Source organism: Notamacropus eugenii, chromosome 7 (genome assembly GCF_028372415.1).
Source record: "Notamacropus eugenii isolate mMacEug1 chromosome 7, mMacEug1.pri_v2, whole genome shotgun sequence".
NCBI classification, from domain to species: Eukaryota; Metazoa; Chordata; class Mammalia; order Diprotodontia; family Macropodidae; genus Notamacropus; species Notamacropus eugenii.
The window spans coordinates 167,118,341-167,132,577 of NC_092878.1; the positions used below are offsets into that span (position 1 = coordinate 167,118,341).

Here is a 14,237-nt window from a genome sequence, read left to right on the forward strand (position 1 = left end):
GCAAGGGGGTAGACTCAACCTGAAAAGACCAGGGCTCCATGGCAGATGAACACTCTCTAACAGGTGGAGCTAATAGTGGAACTGACTGGCTACCAGCTAAGGCGGGCCCTCAGAGATCTCTCCCTGCTCAAAGAGCTGAAATTCAGTGATCCATAAAGGGAACTCACAATGTGAGACTGGGAGGAGAGGTGTCACGTACACCCAGTGGGAACGGAAACACATCCAGCCACGCATTTATTGAGCTCTCGAAAGCCAATGTCTGCCGCTCCACACACTATTAATATGAAAGCAGCAGCAGCAGGAAAACAGTGAACCTCAAAAACGTAACTTTAAAAAGATCCACCTAGATAATGGACTAGATGATCGCCAAGGTCACCCTCAGGTCTACAAGTCTGCAATCCTCTGGGGGCTTTGCCTTCAAAAACGAGAATGCTGGGCTGGGAAAAGGAATTCTCTGATGAAGGCATGCACATAACTTTCATGTTCTCTAGGAATTACAATATCTCCCAGTCATTCATTACTTGGCTCTATTAACCTGTTCTCAAAAAACCTCAGCAAAGTCATCTGTCAGCATCCTTCTACAAAGCCATTAGGACACCAGACACTGGACACTGTGCTGCAGGTCAGCTAACAGTGGTACCACTACTAGGTCTAAACCCCAAAGAGATCAAAGCATGAGGGAAAAGATCCATTACGTACAAAAACAGCAGTTCTACTTGTGGTGGCAAAGGACTGGAAACGGAGGGAATGCTCACCAAATGGCGAATGGCTGAACAAGGTACCTGAACAGCATGGAACGCTATTGTGCTGTAAGGACTAACCAAGGGGATGGTTTCAGAGACACCCGGGAAAACGTCTGTGAACTGATGAAAGTGAAGCAAGCAGATCCAGAACCTCATACACACGGACAGCAAGGTTGTAAAGACAAACAACTGTTAAAGACTTAAAACTCTGATGAATACAGTGATCCATCTCAATTCCGAAGGACTCATGACAACACATGCTGTCCAACCACAGGAAGGGTGACGATGGATTCAGAGGGCAGAGACTTTTTTAATGTGGTCAATGAGGGAATTTGTTTTAATTGACTACATGTTTATACCAGGGGTTTCACTTTTCTTGTATTCTCAATTGGGAAGAGGAATAGGAGGAGGAGGGAAAGACAGAAGACAAATTTGGAAATCAAATAAATTTGATTTTTATAAAAAAACGTGCTTCTTAAAAAAAAACCCACCAGTCCCAAGGCACTCAATTCCACTTTCGGAAAACAGAACCAGTAGAATTCCACTGAACTCTACTGATTCTAATATAGACAGAGGTTTCTGGTTGGACATCAAAACCAGGCTACATGAGGATCTGCTGAAAAAATCAGGATGTTTAGCTTGGAAAAGTGACGAGAGGACCATGGCAGTCTTCAAGTACCAAAAGGTTCATCTTGTGGATTATGAGCCTTGGTCTGCTTGGCCCTAGAAGGAACCAAAAGCAGTAAAGGGGAGGACAGGGGGGTAAGAGGTTGCCGTGTAGCCAAGGCTTCTTCACAATTAAGAGCATTCAAAATGATAGGAACAAGCACCGATCACTGGAGGGCTTATGAGAGAACAAGAAGGCCCTTCTCCTGGGTATATGCTGTAAAGGAGATCTTTCTAAGTAGGGCTGGATGGGATGGATGGGACAGACTCCGGGGGTCCCTTCCACGCAGACTCTGTGCCCCCTGCTGTGCTGACAACTTGGCCCAAAGGAGCATCCAAGTGCAGAGGGGCCCATCTCTGAGGACAATCACAGGAGACAAGAGGTCACCTACAAAACAACTCTGAGACATCTCCAGACTCTAGTCAACACCATGACAGGTATGACTCAAGAGGATTCCTGAGGAGAGCCCCTCAAGGGGACAGACTGAGAGAATATATTTGCAGTCAGTTTTGGTTGACTATGCATATTCAATGGAAGGATTCTGCATTTTTTTCTTTTTCAATTCCTTCCACCCTGCCAGTGGGTGGGAGAAAAAATAAAGATTTGTCAATTGAAAAACTTAAATTAAGAACAAAATCCCTCAGGTCTCAACACATTTTGTTTCGTGACTTCCCATTCCACTGTGTACTAAGACACCAGAAGTAACCAAGGACGGAATTCTCCCACTGGTGGAAAGAACCCATCCCCAGTTTCCTTCACTATCTATCATTCCTGCCAATCTTGCTGGCCCCAGTGCAAGCACCCCGAGGGAAGGGCAAAGGGCATGGCTCTTCCAGTTTCCCTGGATCCAGCGAGAAAGGAAAGACAAACATTTTCCGACACCACACAAAATCCCAGGTGTGGACACACTGAGGTCCAGAACATGAGCATTCAGGATGAGATGGGGCCAAGGGGGAGAGTGTGCCTGGGGTGAAGCACTGCACACATCGTTAACTGGCAAACACACATGGAGCACAAAAAGATAAATAGCCTTTGACAACTCTCAGAGTAGGAAATAGGGCAAAGCCCAGACGTAAAGCTGATGTTCTCCACTGGGCTTCCAGCCCACAGCATCAACTGCAGGGTCGAATGACCCTAGACCCAACAATACAGTAAACTGAGGCAACTGGCCACATAATCCCACCACTAAAATCAGCTTTGCCTAAAGTGCCTACATGACATTTTGGGTCCCCCCAAAACCTACTCCCCTTCTGAGCTTCCCCAGCACTGGCCAGCTGCCCATGCCCTCCTCAGCTCCTCACTCACCCCCCAGCCCACATGACAAACCCTGCACCAAGCCTGCCAAGTCTGGTTTTTACTGTCACAACATCGCTCCCATCCACCAGTGCACAACACACACACGCACATGGGCATACACATATGCGCGCACACATGTGCAAACACACATATGTGCACGCATACAGCGCACACAATACACAGAGGCACATACACAGACACATACTCTAGTGCAGCCTCTCATCATCTCACCTGAACTACCTCCTTTTTGACTCAGTAAGTTGTAACTCAGCAGATGCCACTATTCTCTATTTCCTCGACTAAAATACCAATAAGCATTTATTAAGAGCTTCCTGTGTGCACGCCAAGCACTGGGAATGCCAACTCAAGCAGCCAGAAGCTGTCCTGGCCCAGAGGTGATTACGTGCTGATGCAGAAAAGGCAGCACAGGGGAAGAAAGGTCTGGTCCTGGCAGAGTGGAGCATCTAAGGCAGCATCAGCCCCGGGCAAAGACCTTCCCCGGCCCCGACACTCCCCAGGACATCATTAACTAGGTCAAAGAATCAATGAGGATTTGGGGCTGCTATCTCATACTGGTGAGTCCATCAGGATCTCCGATTCTGTGCTGGAGTCCTGGAGGTGTCCTTCCTCTGGTCCTTGTGAAGTTGATTTCTGAACACAAATCCTAGTGTCCAGTCATGTCCAATTCTTCCTGACCCTGTGGACCATAATGTCCATGGGGTTTTCTTGGCAAAGATAATGGAGTGATTTGCCATTTCCTTCTCTAGGGATTAAGGCAAACAGAGGTTTAGTGACTTGCTCAGGGTCACACAGCTAGTGAGTGTCTGAGACCACATTTGAACTCAGGTCTTCCTGACTCCACACCCAGGGTTCTAGCCACTGAGCCTCCTAGCAGTCTTTTACACCCAGTTTTTTCAGTGGTTCTTATTATAGGAATAGGATATGAAATGACAAGCCTTCCAGCAGACTGTGAGGGGAGTCTCTCTGGAGGGCACCAAAGCCACCACTTCTAGAAAGATGAAATAATATGGAAGTATTAACCCTGAAGGGCCAGCTATGTCAATGCAAACAAGTCATTACAATTCTACTTTGAGGTAAAACTGTCCGTCCTATCTCTGTTTTCTCTCCTCACAGACAAAAACAAAGTGTGGGGGAGGCTGGCCCATCAGGGAAGTCTACTGTTAAGCTTTCTCAAAGACAAAAATGTTTTATTCAATTAAGGCTCCATTAATAAAGCCAAGACTAGTCACAATCCAGGAGTCAGCCTGGCCAGGATTCAGGGAATGGAGAGAGCACTCCCTGTGCCCAAGGCTGGGATCCTGGCTGTAGGGACACCACTTAGCTGCTCTGCGTTCCAACCTCCTCCTCCTCAACACAAGGGAGAAAATCAGCCAGGCAAGGTCGTGCAAGTGGATGAGGCAGGTGTGGGCCCTGCCTCACCAATCCTGACAGAAGCAGCAGGTGCATAATATCTGTGCTCTCTGGGCCATAAAATGCAGTTGCCAAAGTCCGGGTCACAGAGAGGCACAACCTTCCTCTAAATCAGCTTTCAATGTAGAAGCAAGGGCCTTAAGTGCAGAAGGCATCCTCTCAGGAGGAGGCTGACTGAGCTTACAGATGTCTACCCTTGAAACCTACTGTGCCAAGGCCACGAGGGTGGATCCCCCGAATGGCATCAAGGTCACCAAGTGTGAACAAAGCACTTCCCGCACTGTTCACCTAAATGGAACATACAACTTTCAATTCCAAAAACGGGGGGCAGGGGGAGTGCCAAAAGGTTTTTGGCAATTGAGTTCTTACAGGGTGCTCAGATGGCCATTCACCTCCCTGAAGGGCTGAAGTAATCAGGGCCAGGTTTCCATAATTTCACACAAGTGTTTAATTGTACATTGTTCAAAGGAAACAGAGTCCCCGTTTCCTCAAGTAACCACTGTGTTATGATGTTGACCTAAAAAGGGCATTTCTGGGAGTCTTCTCAACTCTCCAACTTCACATTAGGAAATGTAAATAGCTCCCAAAAGTGTACAGGAGTAAACACAGCCTGGATTTGAAACGCATGCAGTTATGGCAGGATCCATTACTCCAGAGGATCAGAGCTCAGAGGACGGATGTCTCACTTAGGGCAGTTTTACTATAAAGAATGAACTGCAGAACACAGAAACCTGAGAGAAGCCCATTAGCAGGAAGGAGTGACTTCAACCGTCCAGTCACACGGTAATGAGGCCTGAACTCAGGTGGTGCCCGGATGAGTGGAGAGAAAAGGGCAAATGTTAGAAACGTGGCGATGCTAGAGTCAATGAGACTTGGTGAGTGATGGGACACGGGGTGGAGGGCAGGGGATGGGAATAAGCAAGTCTTGGGATGATAACTCCACTACAGCCAACCTGGGTAACGAGAAAGACAAGTGATGCCCTTGTCAGAAAGAGGCAGTCAGAAGACGAACAAGTTATTGGAGAGTGGTGAGGATGATGACATGGTGCATTGGAGATTCCTACTGAAAATCCGGTCTGAAATGTCTAAAGAGTAGGGAATGAGGTCAGGATGGGATCCTTGGATCTGCCTTGGCAAGGGACAGGCACAGGAAGAAGAAAAGACTAGATGAAGGAATAAAAGGTACAAAGATTCTGGCGCATGGTGTGATGACAGTAAAAAAGCATCCGACTTGTCACAGCAAAGCACAGCATAAAAGACTCTTCCAACAGGGAATCCCTCCCCTCTCTGGCAGTCAGGTGTTGAGATCATTCCTCCACCCCTGAACTACACTCAGAAGTCCAGGTCCCTTACGCTTTGGAAGAACACCTTATACCTGAGTACAAGGTGCGAGCTGTCGCTCCAAACCCAATTTCTTTGACACTGCAGTCTAATCTCCCCAGCAGGCTCTGTCAAACAGTCTTTATGTCTTTATGCAAACCTCAGGCTACCACATTTGCCCTTCAGGATGTGGTGAGCCTCTTCTATCCCACTGGTCATTCATTTTTTAACCAGTAACAAACTGTTTTTAAAACGATTGCTTTGTAGTATGACTTGAGATCAGGTACTGCTAGGACCCTTGGCTTCTCTAATTTTTTTTTAATTTTTCCCTCGAGTTTCCTGATCTCCTCCATATGAATCATTATTTTTTCTAGTTCTTTATAGTAACCACTTGTTAAATTAATTGGCTGGGCATTGAATAAATAAATAAGTTTAGGTAGGATAGCCATCTTTATCATACTGACTCACCGTAGCCATGAGTAATTAATATTTGCCCAAATATTTAGGTCTATTTCAACAAACTGTGGTTTGTAGCTCTATTGATTTAGTTTGTGTGTCTTGGTGGGTAGACTCCCAAGTATGTTATACATTCCATAGTTATTTCAAATGGGATTTATCTTTCTATCTCTTCCTGAGGGTTAATGGATTCAGATTGTGGAATTAGGCAATTTTTGGACACAGCCCAGAAGGGAACCTGTTTTGTTTGACTATGCATGTTGGTTACAAAGAATATATTCATTTTTCTTTTCCTTTTTCTCCAATGGGGGTGGGCAGGAAAGAGACAAAATAACTTTCTATCAATTTTTTCATTGTGCAATTTTAAAAGGGTAAGTGGTAAACTTGCCCAAAATTCGACTTCCTGTAAACCAGAAGAGACCAAACGGAAAACAAATGATTCCATAAGACTTCAAGAAAAATTAGAACAAAATGAAGAAGTTGACTAACTAGAAGAAAATATAGCAACTTGATATAAAAAAAAAAAATGACCTGAAAAACACATCACAGAAAGAATTTAAAGATCCTTGGAATCCAAAAAACTATGACTTTTAAAAGAAATCACATACAAAAACTGCCCCAATAAGAACCAGAGAACAAGACACAGAAAAAAAGAATCCACCAATCTCCTCCTGAAAAGGAACTCAAAAGGAAACTCCCAGGAATGTTGCCCAAGGCCAGAGCTTTCACAGTAGGGGGGAAGAGGGGGTGAATACTGCAAGAATACAGAAAGGATTTCACCTGCAAAGGAATGACATTCAAGTTCATATGGTTTCTTGAAGCTCCTACTAAAAATGAGAGAATTGTGGAATAATTTTATATTACAATTTCCTTTTTGTGTCCTTTATGCATAGGAAAATGTTGAATTTTTTTGATGTTTAAGTTCAGAACTGAAAAATAGGTTTGGTTTGGTTTTTAAAAAAACAAAAACAGATCACACAACTTTTCTTAATCCAACTACTGAGATCATGGTGTCTAACAATTATGACAGTCAAGTGAGGCATGAGGCTGGAAAATAACCAAATATTAACCAAGATGTTTGCTACCATAGAGAATGTCCAGATGGCACAAGGAAGGATTCCTTAGAGCCAATGAGGTCCTCCAAGAGCTATGCTCCCAATGACCCCAGGCTCCAGGACTTCCTCAACCTTATTCATGACAACCCAAAAGGAGACAAGACTGAATTTTTCTGGTAGACTTTGGGCTTCATTGAAATGCATGGACTTAAAAAATTTCCAATGGATTCTTGAGGCAAAACACCTTCCACACCCAGGGAAAGAACTATGGAGTTGGATCTCAGACAGAAACAGACCATTTTCTTTTGTGTTATGTTTTGCTTTGTTTTATGGTGTCCCCCATTCATTTTAATTCTTCTATGCAACATGCATTTAATAGGAATGTACATGTTGAACCTATATAAGATTGTCTCAGGGAGGGGGCGGGAAGGGAGTGGAAAAAAGTCTAAGATACATGGAAGTGATTGTTGAACACTGAAAACAAATAAAATAATTCAATTTTTTAAAAAAGAGACAAGACTAATCACAAACGAAAAGCGAAATGCAAAGCGATGCACATGGAACAATATCCCAGCATGCAATCAGATCACTGATCCCCTGATTCACCAGGAAACCAATAGGGATGAACCCTGTGGATGGACATGGACATAAGTCCAGAAAGGAAAGAACTTGTGGCAACCAGCTTAAAGAGTCTGTCACGTCAGGGCTTCACCAACTGTCAAAAACTGACAAAAGCACCTTCCCAGACTCCTTTTAAGAGACAAATGTGGTTCTAACACAAAAACTAGGGAGAGAAAAAGCAAAGAAAGAACCAATACCATCAATTAACATCAACACCAACATTCAAAAGAAAACCTAGTAAAACGTCTTGGAGAGTATAAACAAAAAATTATGGCCAATCTGAAACACCTTAAACAACAAGATTGTAACAACAGGTTCAGAAAGTGCCTCATTTAGACCTAAAATCATTGACTGAGAAAAGACTAATATTAATAAAACAAAATACCTATCTGTAAAGCCAAAAGCTCCCGCTATTTACGTAAAACCCAAAGCTACTCCTGTTTGTAATTGGGAAGCGATAGAAACTTGCTAAGCAAGGGAATAAAGGCTATCCCCTCCTCCCACCAAATTGTGAGTTCTGGAAATGCTCCTGAGAGCAGGAACCAGAAACAGAAACAGGAAAAAAGATCAAATGTGTCCTATCTAGTGGCGACATAATGACTTCCTTCATAAAAACCAAAACCAAAAAGCCCCTAAGAGAAAGCAGCCTCTGAAAGTCCAGAGGGCACCAAGAGAAAGAAGGGAGAAAGAAGTCCCCCCCAGATTTCCATAGAGCGCCTCCATTTTGACACTGGCTCCACCTTGTTCACATGCCTTATCTGTACTCTCCCATTAGTGCTTTCAATACAAGTTACACAAAGTAGGCCCTGCCATGGTTTCCTGTTGGGCAACCTGTTCTGATCAACAGCTGAGCCTCCCTCACTCTCCCATCCTAACCACGAAACTCAGTAAAACGGTCCTTATTGCATCAGATCAGCCTGTAGCCCCAGTAATGGGAACTTGATCAACCAACTTTTGCCCCATCCCCACCTGGTATTAAGAGGACTTCTTCTGTGAAGCTGGGATTCAGTCAAAGGGCAGCACTTGGGGACCTAGACGGCCACATGTGGCCTTGAGGTCACAGATTCCCCACTCCTCATTTCTTGAAACCTACATAAACCCTGAATATTATTTATTCAAGGAGTCTTTGCCTCTTCAGATGAGACTCCCCAACAGGGCAAACCCAATAAACCTTAAGTAGCCCCCCCCCCAAAAAAAAAAAACGGAAAACAAAACCAAACCCCCCAAGCATCAGCAAAAACCATTAACAAAAAGGTACCAAAAAATGCATTAAATTCAGCAGCAGCTCTATATAATAACAATAATAAAATCCAATTAAGTAGAAAAGGAAATTCCATTTAAAATAAATATTAAATGCATAAAATGATGGTCAACCTGTACACTCAAGACATAAACACAATTACAAAACTTTTTAAAGAAATTAAGAATGACTAACTTGTAACATAACATTTACTGTCAGATGCAAGGTACTGGCCTTATTATTTTTTCTTTATTTTTGGCAAGGGAAGGCTCGCTGGGTGAGAGGGCACTATAAAAAAAGCCACATTATTTTGTCAGAATCATGGTAGAAGCAACCTCTACTAAGATCTCTGCCAAGGAGAGGACACTAATGGGTCCCAAAGACTCAGATGTTTCAGAAGACTAAGGCTTGAAGCCCTTAGCAGGATCCTGGCTGCATCTGTATAGGGGTCTGAGCTCAAGGGGCAGGAAGCAGAGACCTCAGACATGACCCTCTTCCAGCCAGCTGCATCAGTGCGGGAGACCGGGAGGCAGGGGAGCCACGACTGGAGCTGATGCTGCACCCCTGCTGAGCGTCCCTTCCATGCTGCCGGTGATGCAGTGGCTATGACTCCAGGTCTGGGGCCAGAAAGGCTCAGTTCCAATCCAGCCTGACACCTCCTCCCTGGACGAACCTGCCTACGTCAGGGTCCTCCTCCCTAACACTGTTGTAATAACAACATTTACCTCTCAGGGTTTTGTGAGGACAGAATCAAACACTTGTCAAGCTCTTTGTAAACCCTAAAATGCTGTTTAAAATGGCTATCATTAACCTCCTTTTCTTAAATGTCCACACGGTGTGGCAGGAGCACCGGGCGCCATTCAGGCTAGGCTGATACTTCCTTAAAGATGCTCAAGCTGCTCTGAAGACTCACCTGGTTCAGGACACTTTGCACCTTTAGCAGTTTCCTGAGGACCAAAGAAGGAAAGGCCAGAGCAGGAAACGTCAGCTTCAGCCTCAGGTTTCTGACTGGCAGACCAAGCTAGAGGCAGGAGAGATGGACCCAGGTGAGTCCCCGGCAGGTCCTGGCCAAGTATCCTTTCCACACCATGGCCAGGACAATTCCTCTTGGAAACGGCTTTTCAAAAGGAATGTCAAGGGAATCAGTAAAAAATGTGAGGGAAGGTGGTCTGGCAGACCCAGGTGTGGGCATTAACAGTCTGGTACCGGCCAAGAATCAGAGGGGGGCTCAGTGGCACAGACCAGCCACACAGCATGTTACAGTAAGGGCCGTGGTAATCGAGGCTATGCTAAGCTTGGGGAGAAGTGCACCTCACAAAAGCGACTGGGAAAACTGGGAAAGGAGGCTGCTGAAGCCCTTCACAACTCACTTGGACCTTCTCCGGAGCCACGGAGGTGAGTCAGGGGGTCCCAGAACGCGGTGCCACCGGAACGATGAGTCCTAGTGTCCTCAAAGAATTCACTCGGTCTGCAGGTTAAAGAAAGGCGTTCATCGGGGCGAGGCAGAACCCCACGGACCCCACTCCCCGCGGGAGCCGGAGCACAGGAGGCTGGCCAAGGCGGTGAGCCGGGTCAAAGGCACGGTTAAAGACAATTTTACAGACCAGAGCTCCCGAATGCCTGGGATATCAGGCAGCGCCGGGGTGCCCCTATCACCCAGGTAAGCAAAGAGGAGGGGAAGGTCGGGGCGGTGTGCACAGCGGGGGGCTTCAAAGACATCCCGTGTCCTGCGCTCCTTCTGCCTCCGGCTCTCCTCTCCGCCTCGTCCACACAGCAGAAACCAGGTGTAGACCGACATCTGGCACGGTACACCAAGGGGAGGTGAGGATGGGCACAGGACTCCGACACGGAGGAGAGCAAGGACCCACAGACAAGCGAAGAGTGGGACCAAACGGGGCGGAGCGGCACGGAACGGGAAAGGTGTCCTGATCACATAGAATTAACGTTTCCACGCAAGCCAAACCAAGGCGACCAGAGTTAAAGAGGGGCGCGGAAAGTCGGGGGGCTGCAGAAGCACCTCCGACAAAGGCCTCCTTGCTCCGACAGAACACCCGGTCCAGGGTCTGCGGTCACACAAGAGAGGTTCTGATCAGAGGCTCCTGTGGGCCACCCGGCACCCACGGACCGGCTCCCGGACCGCCGGAGGCCTGCCGGCCCAGCCACTCCGAGCGGCTCGGAACCAGCCCAAAGGCCATCGGACCGCGCACACTCGGAGCCAGCACCGGCCGCTGCGGACCAGAACAAGGAGGGCTCGCGTGCAAGCGTTCCCAGCAGCTGTTTGTGGGGGCAAAGATCGGGGTGTCTGACGGACCGACCCGAGGCAGGGCACGGCCAGCGGGCACCGGCCAGTGGCTCGGCGGCTCTCGGAGAACCCACCGCGAACACGTGTGCCGCGTCCACGGCGCAGACGGCGCCCTCCTTCTGCTGTCCCCCTTGTGCTGGTCCTGATCTTGCTTTCGGGTCTGGGGCTCGAGCCTGGTACAAGATCCCTGATACGGAAATGTTTCAGAGAGTGTGGCTCACCACCTGGGGGGCAGGACTTTCGGAGAAAGTGTTAGGGTTCAAAACCTAACTGGGGAAAGCACTGTGACCTAGGGTCTCCCGACGCTGTTCTGGCACCCAGCCTGCGGCACCAGGGCTGCCCACCGCGGCCAGCTGCCCGTCTCCAGCTGCCCACCGCGGCCACCTCGGGCTGTCCTGCCCACCACGAGCTCCTTCCCCCCGCGCCCCAGGCCGCCTCCTCCTCCTCCTCCTCCTCGGCGGTCTCCACAGAGGCCCCACCTGGCACGGGCAGCCCTCCCTCTGGGGCGGCTCAAGGGGGCCACCTCCCAGGGAGCAGGGGTCGTTCCTCTCCCAAGGGCGCCTCCTCCAGGTCCTACTTAGAGGTGGGCTCTCTGCCGGCCTGGGCCACATGTTTTTGCCTACTTCTTTCTTCTACAATTCCTCCCCCTCCCCCTAAAGCTCCGATCCAAGCGGAGCCTCGGAGGCGCCCACATCAGCCCAGCTCCCGCTGCCTCACCCCAGGGGGTCTGCTGACCCCCTGCTGGGCAGGGCCACCGATCCCCTGGAGGACCTCAGTTCTTACCTGGCCTTACAATACTGAATGGGGTGAGGGCTCGGACAAACAGACACCAGGGACAGACTCTGGGCCGTGGCCGGGGGTCACCCCCGGACACTCCTCCCACCTCAAAGTGCAGAGGGCTCCGGGCCTCCTCCAGGAAGCCGAGCCTGCCCACCCAAGGCTGACCAACTGGGGCAGACAGGCCGCCCTGGCACGGGGGGTGGGCACGGAGCGCCTGCCCCCGGCCTCAGTTTCCCCCTCTGTCAAAGGGGACGCGGACAAAACGCTCCCGCGTCTGCGCCCACCAGCCCCGGCCTGGCTCCTCCCGCGGCCCGCGGGGACCCCCACCCACCGCACGCTGCCCATCCCACCCTGGGGGCGCGGCCCCTGCGGGGCTCCCCCCCCAGAGGGCACGTGGGCAGCCCCGCGGGGCGGGGAAGCGCGGCGGCCACGCACCTGGCCCAGTTTCTCCGCGCCCTAGGAGCCTGGCAGCGGCGGCGGGGCAGCGGGCTCCCGCGGGCAGGCCCCCAAGGCGGCTCCGCCCCGCCCCGCCCCGCCCCGCCCCGCCCTCGAGCGGTCGCGTCGCGCATGGATGACGTCACGGGAGCGCGCCCCAGGAGCCGGGCCGCGCACGCGCTGACGGGAGCCCCGGCTCCCAGGCCTAGGGGCGCCCTGCCCTCCCCGGGCTCCTGTAGCTGCCCGACTCTGTGATTGGTCCTCCGGCCGCGGGCCTCGAGCACGGAACCATTCACGTCACCCGGGATTTCCCCGCTAGCACCGCCCCCTGACCTCTCTGACCTTCTACGCACCCGCCCGCTAGCCCGCTTCCCCGACGCAGCAGCCGCCTGACGTCACGAGCCTGCGCGATCCCCGCCTCGGGCTGGCCTGACGTCACGCGCACCCGTGCGCGCGTGACTTACGACGCCTGCCGCCGTGCGCATACCCCTCCCCCCTCAGCCGGGCTCTCACGGAACCTCCCTTCCTCGCACGCAGGCGTGCGCGCTCCTGCCAGGCTTCGTGCGCGCTCCCGCCCGCCCTCCCTCCCTCCGGGGCTGAGGCGGTTCCGGGGCCCGCCCGACATCCCTCCGTCCCACACGGAGGAGGCAGAACGGCGGCCAGGGATGCTCGCGCCCGGAGGAGGAGCGGCGGTGGCCAAGGGCATCCGCACAGAGGAGGGCATGGCGGCCGCGCGGACGTGAGTGACCGGCATGGAGGGGGGAGGGGGAATAGGAGCCGCCGGAGAAGGGGCGGGGCCGCGGGACTGGGAGGGGAGTGGGAGGGGCCCGACGGATGGGTGTGGTCATTTGGGGGCGGGGCTGTGATGGTAGGACCAATGAGGCAGAGGGAGGGGCTAGCTTGGGGTGTGGCCAGTGAGGGGACCGGAGGACTGGAAAAGGGAAGACTGGGACCAGGCGGGTCGGTGTGGCCAATGGGGGAAGGGCCAGTGAGGGAAAGGGTGTAGCCAATAAGGGCAAGGGGCGGGGCTGTTCTAGGGGGAGATGACCACTAAGGGGAAAGGGTGGGGCGTGATGGGGAGGGGCCAAGGATGAGAATCGTGGAGCTGATCTGCATGGATGGATGGATGCAGCCAGTGAGAGGAGAGGGCGGGGCTTTCGCGGAGGGGCAGGCCAATGAGGGAAAGGGTCAGGGTCAGGGCTGACCCTAGGAGGCGGTCCAGCCAGGCAGCGCTCATTCGTGAGAGCTCCTCCCATTTTACATATGGGGAGACTGAGGCACGGAGGGCCGTGGGGTGATTTCCCTAAGGCCCATCCTCACCGAATGCGGGGGCTGATTTCGAACTGGAGGCCTCCTGACCACAGGCCCGGCCATAGGTGCGGGGTCACTGTGCCAAGTGCCAGGGATAGAGAAAAGAGTGCAGCCCCTGCCAGGCCCCAGGAGCTCCCGGTGTGCCCGTGGGAGTGCGCCCACGGGAGGGTGCCCACAGGAGTGTGCCCACGGGAGTGGAGTGCGCCCACGGGAGTGCACCCACAGGAGACAGAGGGGTGTCCAGGTGAGCCCCCTGGAGAAGGAGGCTTGGGGGGTGGCCACTGCAGGGCATGGAGGCGGTGGCTGGAGATCTTGGGGTCTGTGGGCACTCAGGCGGAAGGGACGTTTCCTCTTGGCTCCTGGAGGCCATAGGGAGCCACGGGAGTGCGTCCACAGGAGTGTGCCCACAGGAGACAGAGGGGTGTGCAGGCGAGCCCCCTGGAGAAGGAGGCTTGGGGGGTGGCCACTGCAAGGCATGGAGGCGGTGGCTGGAGATCTGTGGGGTCTGTGGGCACTCAGGCGGAAGGGACGTTTCCTCTTGGCTCCTGGAGGCCATAGGGAGCCACAGGAAGTGATTGAG

General features: G+C 51.4%; 2 protein-coding genes across 13 annotated transcripts in view; one reads left to right on the forward strand and one right to left on the reverse strand.

The window, feature by feature from the left end:
- Positions 1-12,772, reverse strand: part of WRN (WRN RecQ like helicase) — a 79,979-nt gene extending 67,207 nt beyond the window's left edge. Inside the window, exons 1-3 of one of the 8 annotated variants that reach the window (XM_072625475.1) lie at positions 12,689-12,772; positions 10,200-10,297; positions 9,743-9,850 (exon numbers count right to left, since the gene is read on the reverse strand). The gene's annotated coding sequence lies outside the window, so the exon portion shown is untranslated. Of the gene's footprint in view, positions 1-9,742; positions 9,851-10,199; positions 10,298-11,205; positions 12,321-12,346; positions 12,439-12,688 lie in introns of those variants that run through there. The other 7 variants (XM_072625474.1, XM_072625472.1, XM_072625473.1 and 4 more) reach the window with 7 other exon arrangements.
- Positions 12,773-12,869: 97 nt separating this feature from the next.
- PURG (purine rich element binding protein G) overlaps positions 12,870-14,237 on the forward strand; it is a 29,739-nt gene continuing 28,371 nt past the window's right edge. For all 5 annotated transcript variants that reach the window (XR_011970782.1, XR_011970783.1, XR_011970784.1 and 2 more), the window contains exon 1: positions 12,870-13,085. The gene's annotated coding sequence lies outside the window, so the exon portion shown is untranslated. The remainder of the gene's footprint in view (positions 13,086-14,237) is intronic.